Raw genomic sequence first — 21561 nt, forward strand, 5'->3', positions numbered from 1 at the left:
CATGGCAACTTAGTCAATAATACATTTTCTTTTCTGCAATATAAATACAATAGTAAACTCTTATTTTCTTTCTTTTCTTTACAACTAAAATACAAAAATGAACTCTTTTTCTACAACTAAATACAAAAATGAACTCTCTTTCCCAAGCTTTCCCTTCCAAGTCTTTTCCAAAGCAACCTGCAATATAAACTCGAGGTTGTGACCATGGAGGCTCACCTCCCAACCTAGGCTTACTTGAAGCCACCCTTGAGCTAGGAGAATCAAGGGCTAGATGGGTAACACACAAACAACACACACATGCAGAAAACTCAAACATAACAAAAAGACACCCATCCCAAGGTTTAAACAATGTCACTTATGTGACTTTTTAAGTGGGGTGAAGGTGGACTAATTACCCTTGAGGAGAAATCTGCAAATAGTGCACATAATGCCATAACAAGGCTGCAAATATAACATAACCACAAGTTCCAAACTTGTCCCCTAAATTCCTTATGACCCCCAAGGCATACAAGCCTACAACTCCCCTTATGACCCCCATTTTATAAAAATAATAATATGCAGCAAGGGCCACAAAAACCCCTTGAGAATAACTCTCTTCCAAAGAAAGCCTCTCACTCAAAAGGGCTATCTAACAACCCTTCACCCCAAGGCCACTCTACCCTCCCAAGGGTGAGTTTGGCCTTGAAAACTCCCATAAACAAAGACAAAAAACACAACAAACACACAAATGGAAGGAATCCACATCTTCCTACACATATATAAAAACAACAAGGAAAAAAAACAAAGAAAACAATGCAACAAACAATCTTTTCAAATGTAGACAACATCATACAATAGTTAGAAATTCAACCAACCTTAAGCTGCCAAAAGGGTAAGAAAATTTTGTAGTAGAGCTGCCCAAATCCACAACTTTTCTCCTTCCTAACTTAGCCAAAAATCTTCCCAATACTTCCCAAATTTTTTTGCAAATTCTAAGTCTCCAAAATGGAGAGTGGGTGATCAAACTTTTCCCTCCCAAACTATTCCCTATGAAGCCACACCTCACTCTTTCCAACCCACTTGGGAAGGGTGAAGGATTCTCATTGGTTGGTCTTCCCAAAACCTTACACACTCCCTAACCAAGGTACCTCAAAAAGGGGAAATGGAATGGGGAAAATGAATGACACTCATGAAGTGGGTTACCTAACCAAGGAAGGCTCTTCTAAAGATGAAATTTGGCCAACTTGGGAAACTCACTTTTTGGGGAGGTTAAACAAGTCCTAGGGAGTGGACACATGGCCAAATTTGGCCTTCATCCATAGGTACATCATATGACCCACTAAAAATGCCCCAAACTTGACCCTAGGAGTTAGTTTAACCCCTTGAAAGTCCACCCAAAGTTTACTTACGGGTCAACTCTGAGTTGACCCTCCTAATGGCTCACTATCCTAGGTTTGCTTGGAACCATCAAGGATAATTGAAAATATAAACATTGGTAAAATAAATCCTCAAAAAGTGACATGACAATGCCAACTCAACTTACAACACATGTGTCAAGTGACATTACAAAAAGAATTACACATCACCAAAACACACATCGCAAATGTCTCTTTTTAAATTTACAAATTAAACAAATTTCCAAAATAAACACTCAACCAAGCAAAACATTTACAAATTAAAATACATTTACAAACGAGGGGTTGTCTCTCCAAATAGGCAACCCCTAGCTTCACAATCACACATAGGCCTAGGCTTGATTCTCCGAATAATTTCCATGGTCACATGGATAATTTTCCTGCACATCTCACTTGCACAATAGTAATTCCAAAATCACGTATAATATTATCAAAAGAATACAATTCAAACATCGCATAAAATTTCAATTATAAAATCAAATATCCAGTTATTTGATAACATCCACATACAATCATCTACTAAATTGAATCATCCTCATAAACATGGAATTAAATCATTTATATAACATGCATCCATAATTTCTAGTATAAAATGAAGTACTACAAATCAAAGTAAATGACATAATCATATCAATGTTATCCATAACACAAGATCATATAGAATTCATGTCCATAATGCATCAAAATATAGTATCCAAAATAGGTTCAACATGAAAATGATGGAAATGCTATGATGGCTCAAGGTAGGGCCTCACACCCTCCTCTAGGCATGAACTTCCTCCTGGAGTTCATAAAAAAGATGGGGGTATTGAGATCTCATCTGCGCTGCATCCTCCTATGATGCCATAACCTCGTCATAACAATCCCACTGGACCCTAACCTGGTCCAGCTCTTGACCTCGAAGAGACAGCACCTGGCGAGCCAAAATGCGGATAGGCTCCAAAGCTAGCTGCTTGTCCGACTCCACTTGCAAGGCATCCCTATCCTGAATATGAGACTCATCATAAATGTATTTCCTCAGAACTGATACATGAAACACATCGTGGATGCGTGACAGGCTAGGTGGCAAAGCTAGGTGATAAGTAACTAGTCCTATCCTCTCAAGGATCTCAAATGGTCCGACAAAGTGAGGTGTGAGCTTAGAACCCTTTCCATAATATATTGGACTCTTATGCGATCACACTCTCAGGAAAACTCTGTCCCCAACCATGAAGCTCCAGTTTATCCTCTTCACATCTGCATACTTCTTTTGCCTATCCTGTGCCTCTCTAAGGCGCTGTCTAATAAAAATCACCTACTGCTCCATATCACGAACCATCTCAGGTCCTATGGCCACTCTATCCTCAATACGGTCCCAACTCAAAGGTGTCCTGCAAGGTCCACCATACAAAGCCTGAAAAGGTGGCATCCCCAAAGAAGTGTGATGCCCATTATTATAGACAAACTTTACTAAAGGAAGGTACTCATCCCATCTAGTCTGATGATCCATGACGTACATGTGGAGAAGATCCTCTAACACCTAATTTACCCTCTTTGTTTGACCATCTGTTTCTGGATGATAGGTTGTACTGAAGTTGAATCTAGTACCCATGGCTACCTATAACACCTTCCAAAAGGAAGAAGTAAAGATGGAGTCTCTGTCTGAGATAATTTTACATGGAACACCATGAAGTCTGAAGATATCCCGCAAGAATACCTGTGCCACCATTGGTGTTGTGAAGGTAGTCCAGACTAGTGAGAAGTGGGCTACCTTGGTCAACATGTCAACTGTCACCATGATGGCATCATGACAATGAGCTGACATAGGAAGACCAATGACAAAATCCATCGATATAATATCCCACTTCCACTCTAGAATCGCATGAGATTGGAGCAACCCACCTGGATGGCGGTGCTTTGCCTTGACTCTCTGGCACTCAAGGCATCAGGGCACTAGTACAGCAATGAACTGACGCATACCTGGCCAATGATAAAGCTGTCTCAAATCTGCATGCATCTTCTTAACTCCGGGATGCGCTGCATAAGGAGCTCTATGAGCCTCTAAAATAATGAAATCACACAATCCTCCAGAAGAGGGTACATAGATGCACCCTCTATGGTGTAGTAGTCCATTAGACTCTAAAGAATAGTCTGCATTTCTCCCTTCCAGGGCCTCCTGAGATCGCACTACCCGACATACCTCTAGATACCACTCATCCTCTGGTAGCTGCTATAATATACGACCTCTGAAATCTGTGTCCGTAGTCATGGAGCATATCTCATGACGTCTCCTACTCAAGGCATCTGCAACTACGTTCTCCTTTCCTTTGGCGTAGTGAACATCAAAATCATACTCACATAGAAACTCCATCCATCTCCTCTGACGAGCATTAAGATTAGGCTGGGTGAAGATGTACTACAGGCTCTAATGATCTGAATGAAGCTCAAAATGATGACCCAAAAGGAAGTGTCTCCACCTCACAAGTGCATGCACTACTGCTGCAAGCTCAAGGTCATGCGTAGGGTAGTTAAGCTCATGAGTCTTAAGTTTCCTAGACTCATAAGCTATAACTCGACCCTCCTGCATAAGAACTGCTCCTAATCCATCCAAGGAAGAATCTGTGCATACCATGAAATTAGCCAAGGGGTCTGGCACAATAAGAATAGGTGCACTAGTGAGTGCCCTTTTTAGATCCTGAAAGGCCCTCTCACACCTTTCTGTCCACTCAAATTTCTTTCCCTTTTGTTGAAGGGATGTAATGGGATGTGCAACCCTGAAAAACCCCTTAACGAAGTGTCTGTAGTACCCTACTAGATCCATGAAGCTCTTGACCTCTGTCACACTAGATGGTGCTAGCCAATCCATAATAGCTTTGATCTTTGATGGGTCAACTAAGATCCCATCACTGGATATAACATGACCTAAATATCTGACCTTTGACCTGAAGAATGCACACTTTGATAGACTGCCATATAATTGATTGTCCCTCAAGCACTATAATACTTGTCTCAAGTTCTCCTCATGCTCCTCCTCATTTTGAGAATATATCAATATGTTGTTGAGGAACACAATAAAAAACCGGTCAAGGAAAGTGTAGAATACCCCATTCATGAGACTCATGAATATAGCTAGAGCATTCGTAAGACCGAATGGGACCACGGTGAACTCATAGTGGCCATATCTGGTATGAAATGCGGTTTTGTGGATATCAATATCCACAATCATCAACTGATGCTACCCTGACTTCAGATCTATTTTGGAAAACACTTTAGCACCCTGAAGCTGATCAAATAAGTCATCGATCCTGGGCAAGGGATAATGGTTCTTTATGGTCACTTTGTTCATCTGTGTGTAATCCATACATAACCAAAGGGACCTGTCCTTCTTCAGGAAGATGAATGGTGCGCCCTAAGGGGAGACACTAGGATGAATGTGACCCTTCTCTAAGAGTTCCTCAAGCTACATCTTGAGCTCATTAAGCTCATTTGTGGTCATCCTATAAGGTTCTCTTGAAACCGGCTCGACTCCTGGTACAAGATCTATGTGGCAGTCAATCTCTCTGCTAGGTGGCATACCAGGTAGCTTGGAAGGAAACACATCTACAAACTCCTCAAGGATGGGATGATCATCTAGGGAAGGCTCCTTCTCATTCTCTTCCTCTCTATCATTGATGGTGATAGCAAACAAATGACATCCCTTTTGCATGCTCCGCTTAAGCTGCATAACGGAAATCATGCAGAGAGACAGGAGCCTCTGAATCCCTGAAATAACTATGGAGGTACCCTGATCGTCCACACACTCAATCCTCTTCTGGAAACAATCCATCTTGGCTCTATGGTCATATATCCAATCCATGCCAAGAACAATGCCATAAGATCCTAGAGGTGTGACTCGAAGGTCAACTAAGGTGGTCGTACCCCCAATCTAAAGTTGACAACCCCTAACCACTAACTCAACAGACACTCTAGCTCCCGAAGTTAACTCCACTTCCCAACTAACAGCTTGCCTAGATGCCTCTAGCTCACAACGCTCCACTACCAATGGAGATATAAAAGAATCAGTAGCTCCTGAATCAAACAAGATAGAAACACTACTACCTCTGATCATACCTACGGCCTCTATGATTGTGGCCTAATGCTCTACCTGGCGGTTGTCAACCGATGCAAAGACTCTATGGGACTTACCCATGTCCCCAATTGTAGGCTCTGAACTTGCCATCCTTTGATTACCTACCATCTGACCCTGTGGACACTCTCTTGCCATGTTCCCCATGGCCCCACAAGTGAAGCATGCACCACATGTCTAGAACTATGCACCTTGTGGCCTAGAGAATCTCTATCCTCCTATCCTGCTCAAACCACTGAAACCACCCCTGGAGGACTGCTGAGTCTATGCTGAAGGTGTGTAAGGACCCTATGATCTCTGGTCGCACCTAAGACCCTGTGAATGCCACTGCTTGGGCTTAAAGCCCTGCTGTCCTTATGGAGGCCTTTGCCTCTAATTTTGTTGTGATTGCTGCAGAGGAGGGGGTTTAAAGGACCCTGATGTATTCCTGTGGTTACCCTTTCAGTGGGGTTTCTAAAACCCAAAAGATTGCGGTGTAGGGTTTCGGTTCTGATGTCGATCCCGCATGTCCTGCGCTCTACCCTGAATCTCATCTAAAATCAAGGCCTTCTCCATGAAAACCTGAAGGCTCCTTGGAGCTGCCATCCTAACAGGCCCTGCTATCTCGACATTCAATCCTCTGATGAACCGGTTGATGAGTAACTTCTCGTCTTTCAGGTAGTCTACGTAGGGTAAGAGATCAAAAAACTTGCTCTCATACTAGGACACATAGAGACCCTTATGCTAAAGGTCATGGAACTCGTCTATCCTGCGCTGCCTATAATGCTCTGATAGGTACCTATCTCTGAATCTCTTTATGAAGATGTCCCAAGTAATAGTGTCTCCAGATAGATCATTCTTGTACTCCTCTTGCCTCCACCATGTGGAAGCCGTACCTCTCAGAAGGTGAATGGAAATCCATGCCTTCAGATTTCTCTCATAGGGACACAATGCGAAGCACCTGTCTAAGATCAAAAGCCAAGCCTCACCCTCTACCCCATTGGTAGATCCTACAAAGGATGGTGGCTGAAGGCGTAGAATCTCTCTGATCTCATCCTTGGGATGATGGGCTGCTCTTTGAACAATAATTGGTGCCTCTACTAGGGGTTCCTGATGTATATGAATTGACTAAGGCTCATGCTCAGCCTGAACCTCTATACGGTGAGGAGGTGGAATCCTACTCCACTCTCTAGCTACGAATCTATGACTCCCAGAACTCTGGTGTTCTGCCTGTTAGTCTACTGTAGGGAGTCTATCTTGTACTATGCCTATCAGGTTCTGGAGTGCAACCAAAATGTCTCTTTTGGGGTCAATCGGTTGCTCGAGAGGAGCTTCCTGATCCCCTTCTAGATCCGGCTCATCCCACACAACATCCTCACGTGCCATGCGAGCACATCTAGGACCCCTACCGCGCTTACGAGCTTGTCGCGTAACCGGCGACATCCTTAATGATCAATAAAATAAAATAAAGTAAATAAATAAAATTAATAACAATTCTTTAAAGAAAATAATTATTAAAAGCGAAACGTAATGGAGAAAGGTTCCTAGTGTTGGAAACCTTGCTTTGATACCAAAATGTCATGCCCAAACTTCTGGGCAAAAACGAAACAACAATTTTTTTTTTAAACAATATAAATTCATTAAATAATCTACATTAAAATGAAATCAAATAAGTTTTGTCTTAACTAAGGGTTAATTCTGGGTTAAATAGAGTCGTTTAATAAAGTTGATTTAATTAACTAAATTAATATAGCAACAATAATTAGAGAAGACTAATTATTCCCTAAGAGGGGCATCACAACTTAATTTAATTAATCAAATTAATCTAATGAATTTTCTCTAATTAAAATCGAGAGATATTAAATATCTCAATAGCATTGAAAAATACTCATGACTAAATAGAAATAATGATAATTTTAATCCATATTAAAATTAATTAATTGAGCGCACACAAATTCACTTTTTAAATATAACCAATAAGGTTAACTGATTCGATAACGTTATTGGCCAAATAAATATAATTTATATTAAAGTCAATTCTAAATCCCCTAAAACATTCAAATTTTGACAATTAAATTCTTGGCCAATAATGACCTCATAGGCCAGAATTCGCATAAAACAATTAAAAAATTTCATTAATAAATTCCCCCAAATTAAATTAACCTAACATCCATGTTTAATTAAATATGAAAAATTATCTATATAATATTCTCATTAATAACACTTGTTAATAAAATTAAATCAATTATGCGATTAATATAACTATATAAAATTAATCCCCAAATTAAATTATACCTTGATAAAAAAAAGGGCTATATTAAAATTAATTTTCTCCCTAGTCAAATAAGGAGTTATAATTAAATGGGGGGGGGGGGGGATTCTTTTTCAAATTTTAAAAGAATTCCCCCTCCTTATTTTAATTAATATTTTAATTATGAATCTTGATTAGGGTTGAGTTATCCCCTTTTATTTTATTCTATAAATCAACCCTAATATTTTATTCTTACTAAATGCTAACCCTAACCCGAATGTGGGCTAGGGTTGCATTTCTTGTCTTCTTTTTCTTTTATTTAAATGCTAACCCTAACCCGAAATCGGGTTAGGGTTGCATATTTTATCAAACTTCATTCTTATGCCTTCTTTTTTTTTTTTTGCTAAGGGTTTGGGGTGTGTGTGTGTAGGGTTTAGCAGGAGGTGGTGGCGGAGGTCGAAGAGCAAAATGCAAAGGAGAAACTGCAGGGAAAGAAGGGAAGTGACGGTTGCGGTGGCCACCACTGGGGGTCACCACCTGCAGTGGCGCCGTGCCCTTGCGGGTCTCGGCCCGCAGTGGTGCTGTGGGTGCCCCTGTGGGCTTCGGCCCATAAAGGGGCCCGAGCCGCCCACTAGGAGCTCGCGTGGGCCACAAGGGGGGGGGGGTTTGCTTACTTCCCCAATTCTTTGCTAAGCAATTTCTTTTTAATTTTTTTTTTTTAATTTTTTTTTTTTAATTTTTTTTTATGTTATAATATATATATGCATATATATATATATATATTATGTATATATATAGATTTTCATATACCATAAATCTATAAATGACAGAGAAATAAAAGTACCAGAAATATTATTTAACTAACATTTTATTTTCCAGGTTAATGATACATCTAGTTTTCTTTTTATTTCCAATTGCAGCATGCCTATATATATATGAAAATCTAGAAGACATGCATGATTTTAGAAATAAAAACCAGAAACTGAAAATGACATGTACTACTTTCTTTTCCAGAATATGATGTTTCAGATAAACATATATGTATATATGTATATATTAAATATATATATGTGTGTGGGTGTGTGTGTGTGTGTGTGTGTGTGTGTGTGTGTGTGTGTGTGTGTGTGTGTGTGTGTGTGTGTGTGTGTGTGTGTGCACACACACACACACACACATGAACATAATTATGCTATTTATTTACAGAATGAGTAATTTTTCTATTTTTACAAAATGAACAGAAATAACATAATTAAAATTATTTTTCCTACTAACATGCATTTCCAGATTTATAACTTTAGCAGAAATGAATTATTTTACAGCTACAACTAACAATTTCTAAAATCCATTATTTTATAGCAAGGTAAAATGCAGTATTAACATCTATTTTTTTTTTAACATGTATATATTTTTTTTAGAATGAAAACAAAAATAACTTAAACAGAAAATAACTTTCATTCCTTTCTGCATTAATATTTAAAAACAAAATATAACATCATTTTTCCAGCAACTATATCAAAATAAAATTAATCAAAATACTTTCACTTTATTTAAAAGAGTCAATACTTCAATAAAATACAATTTATTACATGACAACTTAGTCAGTAATACATTTTCTTTTCTGCAATATAAATACAATAGTAAACTCTTATTTTCTTTTTTTTCTTTACAACTAAAATACAAAAATGAACTCTTTTTCTACAACTAAATACAAAAATGAACTCTCTTTTCCAAGCTTTCCCTTCCAAGTCTTTTCCAAAGCAACCGGCAATATAAACTCGAGGTTGTGACCATGGAGGCTCACCTCCCAACCTAGGCTTACTTGAAGCCACCCCCGAGCTAGGAGAATCAAGGGCTAGACGGGTAACACACAAACAACACATACATGCAGAAAACTCAAACACAACAAAAAAACACCCATTCCAAGGTTTAAACAATGTCACTTATGTGACTTTTTAAGTGGGGTGAAGGTGGACTAATTACCCTTGAGAAGAATTCTGCAAATAGTGCACATAATGCCATAATAAGGCTGCAAATATAACATAACCACAAGTTCCAAACTTGTCCCCTAAATTCCTTATGACCCCCAAGGCATACAAGCCTACAACTCCCCTTATGACCCCCATTTTATAAACATAATAATATGCAGCAAGGGCCACAAAAACCCCTTGAGAATCACTCTCTTCCAAAGAGAGCCTCTCACTCAAAAGGGTTGTCAAACAACCCTTCACCCCATGGCCACTCTATCCTCCCAAGGGTGAGTTTGGCCTTGAAAACTCCCATAAACAAAGACATAAAAACACAACAAACACACAAATGGAAGGAATCTACATCTTCCTACACATATATAAAAACAACAAGGAAAAGCAACAAAGAAAACAATGCAACAAACAATCTTTTCAAATGCAAACAACATCATACAATAGTTAGAAATTCAACCAACCTTAAGCTGCCAAAAGGGTAAGGAAATTTTGTAGTAGAGTTGCCCAAATCTACAACTTTTCACCTTCCTAACTTAGCCAAAAATCTTCCCAATACTTCCCAAATTTTTTTGCAAATTCTAAGTCTCCAAAATGGAGAGTGGGTGATCAAACTTTTCCCTCCCAAACTATTCCCTATGAAGCCACACCTCACTCTTTCCAACCCACTTGGGAAGGGTGAAGGATTCTCATTGGTTGGTCTTCCCAAAACCTTACACACTCCCTAACCAAGGTACCTCAAAAAGGGGAAATGGAATGGGGAAAATGAATGACACTCATGAAGTGGGTTACCTAACCAAGGAAGGCTCTTCTAAAGATTAAATTCGGCCAACTTGGGAAACTCACTTTTTGGGGAGGTTAAACAAGTCCTAGGGAGTGGACACATGGCCAAATCTGGCCTTCATCCATAGGTACATCATATGGACCACTAAAAATGCCCCAAACTTGACCCCAGGAGTTAATTTAACCCCTTGGAAGTCCACCCAAAGTTTACCTACGGGTCAACTTTGAGTTGACCCTCCTAATGGCTCACTATCCTAGGTTTACTTGGGACCATCAAGGATAATTGAAAATATAAACATTGGTAAAATAAATCCTCAAAAAGAGACATGACAATGCCAACTCAACTTACAACACATGTGTCAAGTGATACTACAAAAAAAATTACACATCACCAAAACACACATGCCAAATGTCTCTTTTGAAATTTACAAATTAAACAAATTTCTAAAATAAACACTCAACCAAGCATAACATTTACAAATGAGGGGTTGTCTCTCCAAATAGGCAACCCCTGGCTTCACAATCGCACATAGGCCTAAGCTTGATTCTCCAAATAATTTCTATAGTCACATGGATAATTTTCCTGCACATCTCACTTGCACATTAGTAATTCCAAAATCATGTATAATATTATCAAAAGAATACAATTCAAACATCGCATAAAATTTCAATTATAAAATCAAGTATCCAATTATCTGATAACATCCACATACAATCATCTACTAAATGACATCATCCTCATTAACATGGAATTAAATCATTTATATAACATGCATCCATAATTTCTAGTATAAACTGAAGTACTGTAAATCAAAGTAAATGACATAATCATATCAATGTTATCCATAACACAAGATCATATAGAATTCGGGTCCATAATGCATCAAAATATAGTATCCAAAATAGGTCCAACATGAAAATAACAGAAATGCTATGATGGATCGGGTAGGGCCTCACAACTGTTTACAAGACTTATGGCGTGTGTGTAGAATGGGTTTCTTGAGTAGGCGATGAAACTGTTTAACAAAATGCTTGAGCAAAATACATTCTTTTGGACTGCAATGATTGCAAGTTATGCACATAATGGGCAATTTGGGGAGGTAGAGGAGCTATTTCACAAAATGCACAAAGTGTAATATAGATTTGCCCCTAAAAAAATTGGTATCCTTTGAACCAGACACCAAAAGGCTGCCTATTACATCTGATTATAAAATAAATAAACATAATAAACAAGAACAAGCTGGTGCAAATCCTAGCCTACATACATAAATGAGATGTAGGGAAAAAAGAACTCACAAGACAAGAACCTCCCATCGACATGCCTATAGTACCCTGCAAATTTGATTTCTTTTACCCTTATACTTTTTTTTATTACAACTTTCACTCAAATCCATGCTCTATAGTCTACACCTGTTGTCCAACTCTCAACAACATGCAAAACAAATTATTTGATTCATGCCAGCTATTCATTTCAACCCACAGACTTTGTTGATCACTATATCTAAACCCTACAAGTCTTGTTTTAGCGGCCCTATCATTGAAAATGGTGTGTTCTCTTGTCTTGATTATCCGACTCCTTCTGCAAACTTCCTACAAAGACAATCATAGGTAGTTGAAATGCCTTTAAATTCTAGAATGCCTCTTCATCCTCCAACAAGACCATGCCAAAACACCTATATGACAGATAACTACTTAAATTCGATCAAATTTATGAAAGAAACATTGTATAAAAGTTTATCAAAGGGAATATGATGCAATGCTATTGGTTGTGCAAAAAACTAATAATCATAGTTTAAAATAAACCCTCATCCTATTTTGACGGCCCTGTCTTCAAAAATGGTGCGTTTAGTCATCTTGCAAACTGAGATCTTTTGTTTTTGCTTCCTTCCTCTGCATTCAGGAGTTCTCTTGCATTGGGGTGTGCACTACCTCTGCCTCCGCCATCTACAGAATGCCAACACTCCAGCCCTGTAGGCAACAGTTAAAGCCTCTCTTATTTCATGCGAAGGCAACCATATCGCTCAAATAATTCCATCCAATGAGAAGACATAAAATTATTTCATTAAGGTATTTTGATTAAAAATTGTTTAATTTAAATAATTTAAACATTACAAAACAGGGAGCTGCACTTCATGAAAATTTTGGCATGGCATGTCATTGGCTGCGAGAACTTAAAACTATTCACAAGTTAAAGATAACCCTCGACAATAGTTCCTTGAAAGGAAGGAACTAAAAATAGAGTTAATTAAGATATAGGAGTATATACGTTAACTTTAAAAAAATACATGAGGCTAGAGTTTACAGGTTTTTGAACAGGCACAACACACCAGAAGGGTGTATGGATTTTATTTCGTTATATTGGAACTGGGTTTATAAACAAATCATGCATGATCCAGGAAGGTTATAAGAAAATAATTGGTACTACATATGTTGTTTATCTTGAATGAGTGAATTCTTTCTAGATCTATAAATCTATTTCATGCATGTCAGATAAAAATAATAATAAGAGAGATCTACTACTTATATCACTATATAGAGGGATGTTTTAAGACAATATTTAAGACAATTTTCGAGCAAATTGTCTTAACCTGAGACAAAAAAAAGTTATGTATTGTCTTAAATATTGTCTTTAACTGAGTGTCTTAAATTATCGTCTTAAAAAATTGTCTCTATAAAGACAATATAAAGCAAAAGTATTTTTGTCTTTGTAGAGACAATTTCACTTTTGTCTCTTTAGAGACAACTGTACCCAGGAAAATGTGGTGATCAAAATGAATAAATTAAGATCAAATGACCTACATACCAATGCGACTCTTAGTGTAAATATAAACTAATTTAGACTAGTTTAACTTCCCAAGGGGTGTCCCATTGTTCTCTATTTCACAAGATCCCTAAAGTTAATGTTTTGCTCTCAGATCATTGAGAAAATTACTTAGGAATGACAACTCCAAGAACGAGTTGTATTGTGATCTATATGCATGAATGAATTCTAAGATCTATATGATATGTTAAAAATTATGATGATTAAGTTAAGATGAAGATAGTAATATGATAATGAGATTAACAAATTATTCTAATATGATATACTAGCATGAATATTTTATGATATGAAATGGAATGCTTCTAAATGTTTATGATGATATTTTAATAAAAAGAGGCTAAAATGCTTAGTAAATTAGACTATAATGTAGATGCATGAAACTTGGATATGGAGAATGAGGAATGAGAGCTCTATTTATAGGGAAAATAGGGAAATGGAAGGTTAAGATTGAATAATCTTAACAATGGTTAGGATTGAAAGTTACTCAATCCATGTTTACAATTTTCACGAATGAAATGGTGACAATTGTCAACAAGAGGTTGCTTGAGAGGAGATGCAAGAGGAATTAAATGCCTGAGAAGACACGAAGGTTACCTTAGGAGGTAAGGTTGAAGTTGGGTTAGGGTCATCCATTGGATAAAGCTTTTACCCAAGGGGTAAATTCTTGTGCAAGGGTTAATAGGATAACCAAGGTTAAAGCCATGGGTGCTTGATAAGACCCTTGGGTTAGGTGAGGGTTAAGTTAGATAGAAAGTCTCTAACCATGAGGGGAAGGTTGAGTTAACCATTAGTGGTTTGGAAGAATTTGGGGACAAATTTGTAAGAGTACTTCCAAATTTGGGGGAACTCAACAAGTTAGCTTGTTGGAGAAATAAAGCCTTTAATGCATTTAGAGGACTTTCTTCCAAATTTGAGAAGTGACCTCTTTAAATTTAGGGAAATGACATGATTAGAGGGATTAAAGCTAATCGATTAGGATTAGATGGGTTTTAAAAGAATGTTTAGGAGGCAAGTGGGAAATGTAGGAAAATGCAAATGGGAGAAATAAAATTTTAATTAGAACAAAATGCTTTATTTCAACTAAAATAGATGCAACCTGCATAAACACAAGTGGGGCACTTTTTATAAATAAATTAAGTTTTTATATGTGCAAGGGTCAATTTAATTAAAAGGAGGAAAGGGGAATTAATTAAATAAAGTGATTTATTCAATTAAGGCTAGAAAAGGTTTAAGTGAATTTAATTAAATAAATTAAATAATTTATTTAATCAAATAGATGAAAATGAAGAAATTAATTAAATAAGATTTAATTAATAAGGAGATGTTGTTTAAATAAATATTAAATATTTATTTGAAGGTGGTTAGATTTATATGTCTACATTTTGCCCCTCTTTGTAGTGACGTGTGCACACATGTTGATTCAAAGAAAATCATTGGATATGCTGCCAATTATTTTTGATATGATGTTGGGTGTCAAAATGTTAGATATGATGCCCCAGATGTGGATTTGATAAATGATATTGAGGATGCCCCCTCTGGAGATGAATCAAGGGTATGTGTGAATGATTTGTAAAATTTGTCAAATTTGTGATTGCGCAAGTTGATTGTGATATAAAAATACTGATGATTGCGGATGCACAAAATTGATTCATCTCCCCCAAAAAAGATGTTGATAAGGTTAATAATGAAAAAGAATACATGCCCCACTTATTAACTTGAGAGCTTGCTTGACTGTTTGATATGGGTCTGATAAATATAGTCTTGTCTGATTGGGGTCATTGGGTCAATGTGACTGATAGGTTGCTCGGATATGGTGCACTGATATGGGTTGTTGTTTGTGTTTCACTGATATGAATCTCTGATATGGGGTACTGATATGGGTCACTGTGTGTTGTACTATAATGTCGCACTTGATATGGATCATTGATCTGGATTACTTGATATGATGCTAATATGGATTTGGTTTCACTGATATGAATTGCTGATATGGATCATTAACTAGAGGAACAAGGAAGGAACATGATATTTTTCTTGTCTGTTGTCTGTAAATTAATCATTAATATGTGCAAATTAGTAACTCCAGGATGTCTTTGACTAGAGGAACAAGGAAGGAACATGATATTTTTCTTGTCTGCTGTCTGTAAATTAATCATTAATATGTGCAAATTTATCTCGGGACATGATTATCAGAGTATCATCAAAGACATTTCCGATTTGCGTATTGAAATGGTTAATATTGCCTGTTTTATGCAAGCAACACTCAGGTCATCTCGGTTCAATTATACCTCGATGCTTGTGCTAACTTGCCATATCAAAAGACAGGAAAGCAATGCTCAGGTCATCATGGTTTAATTATACCATCGATGTTTGCACTCACTTCCCACATTTCAAAAATCTCAATGATGACAAAACACAATAATCCAGTGACTGGTCCGGTCATAGCTTTGCATTTCATTAGCGTTGGCATTTGCATTTAGGCTTGCATTTCATTCTTGCATGAGATCATCGAGAATCATCAAGGTATCATCACAAGTTTATACACAATCAGACTAATGATTCATATCTCTCCAAATATTATCGACCCAATGAAAATCTTATGCTATCCCCCTCAACAAAACCAATATCAGCTTATCTTAATTTTTCTGCAACTTGATATCAACAAACTATCAGTTCTTTATCAACCTTATCAATTATATCAATTGATCCATAAATCAAATTTAATTGATTATATCAAGTCTTATACAGGATGTATCTTTCCTGAAACCAGACATTCTGATCATGTGTTATACAAAATATATCATTCCTGAAATCAGACACTTTGATCATCTTTGTCTTATACAGGAGGTGTCATTCCTTAAACCAGACCGAATCTTGATCTTATCAATCTAACCAATCAAGATTTAAAAATAATCAAGAACCACATCGCCATGATTGTAGAACTCGCATTTTCATCAAACACAGTTGTAGAAATCAAATCATTTCTAATTGAGATATCAATTTTGCAAAAATTCACAAAACTCCAAAGGTCAATTATCTCAATTGATCTCCCGAGGGGGCATCATCATACCACAATCTATCTATCAATAGCTGGGGCATCCTATCAAACCAATATCATCATCAAAATGAGATTGTTCTTTGAATCAACGCGTCATCACACCTCGCTTCAAAGAGGGGCAAAATGTATACACCTAAAAATGGTCTCAAGATAATTAATTGAATAAGCAATTATTTAATTAATCCCCCTCCCCAATTTAATTGAATTCATTAAAAAATTGATTAAATTCTTCCACTCATCTACTTATTAATAAATCTAAGGATTTATTTAATAGGCTCATTTCAATAATCCCCTTTGATTAATTAATTCAAATTAATTAATCCCTCCTAATCTTCAATCATTTCTTCTAATCTTCTAATTAATTAAAACAAATCAATTTATGAGTTGTTGAAAGTTAATTAGTCTTTTCCTATTATTTAAATTTTTAAATTCAAATTACCCACATGCCTCCTAACTTCTAACCACCTAACCTAACCACTTCTTAACCTAACCCATTCCATCTAACCCTGGGTTTAATTAAACCTATCTTAGCTTGCACATCCTAACCTCCTTATCCTAACCTCCTATGGTGTGGATACTCTCCCCTTGAGACACATGGCATTCTTGGGCCACATGTCCCCTCTCTTGGAAGCCTCTTGACACTTGTCACCATAGAGATGACAAATGTTCCCTTTCATCCAACCTCTCTTGAAAGCCTCTTGACACTTGTCACCATAGAGATGGCAAATGTTCCCTTTCCACCAACCTCTTCACCAACCTCCTCCAATTTCACCATTGATATCTTCAGACTCAATCTTGACCATTGATTCCTGCCACCTCACCCCTGGCCTTGGAAATCCTATAAATATCCTCCATTTTGGAGCAATAATCATCCCATCTCATTTTCATCTTATGCATTGTTACTATAGGCATAATATCTCTTAGCATATCATTTGAGCATTATTGTTACAGGCAATTCCATCTTAGATCTAGCTTAATTTGATCATTTTCTAGCATAATTGTTGAATCACGTAGCTTAATCATTATCTTTTCTAGCTTAATTGCATCATTATCATTTCAAATCCTCCATCTAGGTGTAGTCAATTTTAGGATTCCCAAAGATACTAATAGGGGGGGGTGAATCAATATCTAACCGGTTTAAGAATTTACTTGATTTAAAAGATGTAAAGCATATCAATACTGTATACCAGTAAACCAAAAATAATGCAGTAAACAAAGATAACAACAACCACATGAAAAGCACACCATAACACAGTAGTTTAACAAGGAAACCTGGTGTGGGAAAAGCCTCGGTGGGATTTGTGACCCACAATATTCGCTTACTGGCCAATAAGTGAATATTACTCTTACAATAGGGGCCTGCACATGCAGGAAGGCCAAGTGCCTAGAGCTCACTGCTCAAATACAAAATAAGAAGTCACATTGACTTACAAAATGGATCATATAAATCCAATGTCTTGTATTGCTTCAAAATAGCATCTGCTATGTTAGATCCATTATCGGTTTTAGCTCTGCTGCATACATAAACCCTTAACCTAAAATTCACATATTAGGTCTGCATAATTTCACCTATTACTTCCTTTTCTTGTTATATTAATGTTCTATAATGATCTCATACATATATGAGTCATATTACAACTCACCATGTTGGCTTACAATGATTTTACAATTAATTACAAAATACATTATAAACAAAATTCCTGTCGGCCAGGGTGCCGATATCCTTCCTTTGTCTGCCGGTGTCCTGTGTGTTGGTGTAGAGTCTATCATTGCCAGTGCCGGTATATTGTCTTGCCGGTATCATATAATTGCAAGATTGCCATCAATGACAAAACCTTCAATCACCTACAATTTCTCATTGGAGTGTGCATTTGCCAACAATCTCCCCCTTTGGCATTGATGGCAACACTCATGAGAAAAATCCAAAAATTGTCATCCAAAAATGAGTATGCTAGAATTGTCTTACCAAAAAAAATATGAGCTCCCCTTGAGCTGATGAGCCATTTGCTGATCATTTTTCTCATAGCCTCTACTCCCCCTTTGACATCAATGACAAAGGTTGTCATTCGCTGTCAGTGGAGTCTTGCCTGGTTTCTTGTAACTGGTGGGTTACACTCTGAAAAATATATGTCAAAATTGAATTTAAGTCATTGCTGAATGTTTTACTATCTTTTATAGCCTCATGGGTTCTCTGCATTGTACCGGTGAGTATATGCATTTTCTCTTCCGGTGTCTTTAGTCCGGGAACCAGAGCCTCAAATATTTATTTTCTCAAAGAAATAAGATACTCTAATCTTGGACCAAGTCGACATTTTAAGTCCTTTGCTTTGTCCTTTATTCTTTGTTTTTCATTTTCCAGTTTCCTGATTTTCTCTTCTTGCTTTGCAATTTTCTTTTCTAATTCCAAAAATGAATCTGATGTCCCAATCAGATTGTCAACAATATTGTTAATCTTATCTTTTATCTTTCTAATTTCTTTGTCAAGATCTTTTGTTAATACATTCATTTTGCATGTATCCCTGTATTGTTTCTTGAAGTAAAAAATGATTTCATTGAGTTCCGGTAAAAGAGTGTCCATCTCTCCCTTATTCTTCTTAACTATATCCTCAAAGAATTTTTCTTTTTCCTTTATCAATCTCTCCTTAAATGTATCCTCATTTATTTTGTCTAGTGTTATTAGGTTACCGGTTATATACTTAGAAAATGTGTCTAATTGGTTCAAAGAATCTTTGTTGTCTATGTTACACTTTGGAGCTATCATCTTCAAAATTGGTATGGTCTCATCAATAGCCTTATATGCTAGTACATTACAATCTATTATTTTCTTAATTGAATCTAGTAGTACCTTTGTCACATTTGTTGGTTTGAATTCAGACGTGGAGGTTCCAGATGTTTGTCCAACTGACTTCACAGTTTGTAATCTGCCGGTGGTGATAATAGCATTGCTTTCCTTTTTTACTGGAGGATCAGTTTGTGTCTCCATTTCAGATACCAAAGGTTTAGGTTTTTTCAGTTGTAGCTGGTGGCACTGTTTCTGAATGTACCTATTGTTCTTCCTATTTCTTTGTGCTCTCTACTAATGGTTTCTCTGATGGTGCCTTTGATGATTTATCAGTGGCATCCACTGCCAGTTTCTCTGCTTGCGACTCTGTATTTTCTACCGGTTTTTCTGTGCTTGCCCCTGAAATGTTTTCAGTCGATTGCTCAATACCAGTGCTATCAGTTTTTCTTGTATTCATTGTCTGTTTAGTTTGTTGCTCACTCCCAATTTCAATGTCTCCAACTGTAACTTCAACATTTGTCTTAGCTGTTGTGTCTTCTATCGGTGGCTCAGTTGCCACATCTCTTTTCTCACTTGTTTCCTTATCAACAACAATGTTGACTTCCTGTGTGTCGATATTCATTGTGTACAACACCTCAGAATCAAGATTTGTGTCCTCATGTGTTGTCTTCATACTCTTTGTTGCCGGTTGATTTTCGGTAGTGTCTACCGGTGGAGTATCTAAAGGCGGTGGGGGTAAGTTGTTTGTTATCTTTATACTGGGAGGTCCACCAACCTTGCCTTTTCCTTTGTCCCTATCCTTTTGATATACCTTGAAGGTTTTAGGTTTTTGAGACTCTTCCCATTTTTCTTTTTCTACCAGGAATATATCCCATGCATCTGTTGTTTCCTCTGTTATCTGATTCACTCTCCCTGCCATTAGTGCTACATGCCAGTGAGCAGTCAAAAATACTGACCGGTTAGCCTCATAGATCAATTGATCTATCTCATCAGGTGAGTTAACAGGATGTACAACAAGTAATTTTTCAATCTTTATTTTCTTATCAATCTCAATAATAGCTACTCTTCTAGCTTCTAGTCTGTTGTATAGATCTGTCGGTATTTCATCAACAACTTGCATCAAAAATTTCGTGAAAATATCTAAGTGTAATATTACACTATTCTCTACTTTCTCCTTGTCATCAACGGATAGTGTGTTATACAGTTTGCTGATATTCTTCAACTTGCCATCCTTAATAATTTCATCCAGTAATTTATCAATAGGAGCTATAGTTTGTTTTGACTTCTTCTTAGGAGTCAACTTCTTTTTCTTTGGAGTTAATTTCTTTGTTGGGGACCTTACTGCCTGTTGCTTCTGTCTTTTTGGTGTAGGAGAAGGTGCCGGTGAAGGTTTTCTCTTCCTCTCAACTCTCTTGAATACTGTAGGTATGTCACTTTTTGAGGAAGTTCCCATCAGTGAAAGGTGTGTTTCTGGTTGGATTGCTTCTAATTCACCTTCAGTTATACCAGTTTGCTTTAGCACGTCTTCTTTAATAGCTTTTGCCTGCCGGGTTCCTTTTCTAACAGTTGCCTCAACCTTTTTAACTCTTTTCTTTGATTGAATTTGACTTTCTATAGTTTCAGCATTGCCAAATACTTCTTCTTCAGGTTCCTTATGAGCTTCTAGGAGGGATTTTGTATAGGTTTCTATTATGTTGTCATCAGTCTCATACCCCATTTCAATGACCCAGATGGTTCTAGGAACAACTGCCTCTATCCAAATTTCATCTTTCTTTATTACAAAACAAATTTCCTTTTGGTACTTATCTACAATAGCTTGTGATAACCTTACTCTTGTTTTCATTCAAGCTTTCAATGCCTGAAAATACTCATTTAAGTTCTTTTCCGTATTCTCTCCCATGTTGTTCAACAATACTAATAGCTGTTTTCCTACCAGTATATCATATCCAAAATCTTTGGTGCCAATACCGGGTACTTGTTTGGTTATATATAGCATTAGACAAACAAGTAGGTTTCCAAATTTGAATGTTCCTTTCTTGTCTTTCTTTATCTTTCCCAAATTATCAATCAGTTCATCTTTAAGCCATTCACATATGTCTATCCTTGCATTATTATTTACCATATCATAGGCACTTTTAATGCATAGGCTAGAAACTGAGTTTAACCTATTTGCATGTGTAGTCTTGTAACCTAAGATCATACTGATAAATTTGACATTGATATCCGTTACATCATTTACCCTTAGAGACCTTTTGTCGAATGTTGCACTGGTTAGGTTTATCACTATGTCATTTGAGACCTTCTTAGTTTTGTTAGGTTTGTTGCCGGTGGAGGGTAACCCTATTACTGCCCTTACCACTTCTTTTGTGATCTTGTGAATAGAATCTAACCAGAAAAATTCACCATGTACTTTGC

Source organism: Cryptomeria japonica, chromosome 9 (assembly GCF_030272615.1).
Source record: "Cryptomeria japonica chromosome 9, Sugi_1.0, whole genome shotgun sequence".
In the NCBI taxonomy this organism is placed as follows: Eukaryota; Viridiplantae; Streptophyta; class Pinopsida; order Cupressales; family Cupressaceae; genus Cryptomeria; species Cryptomeria japonica.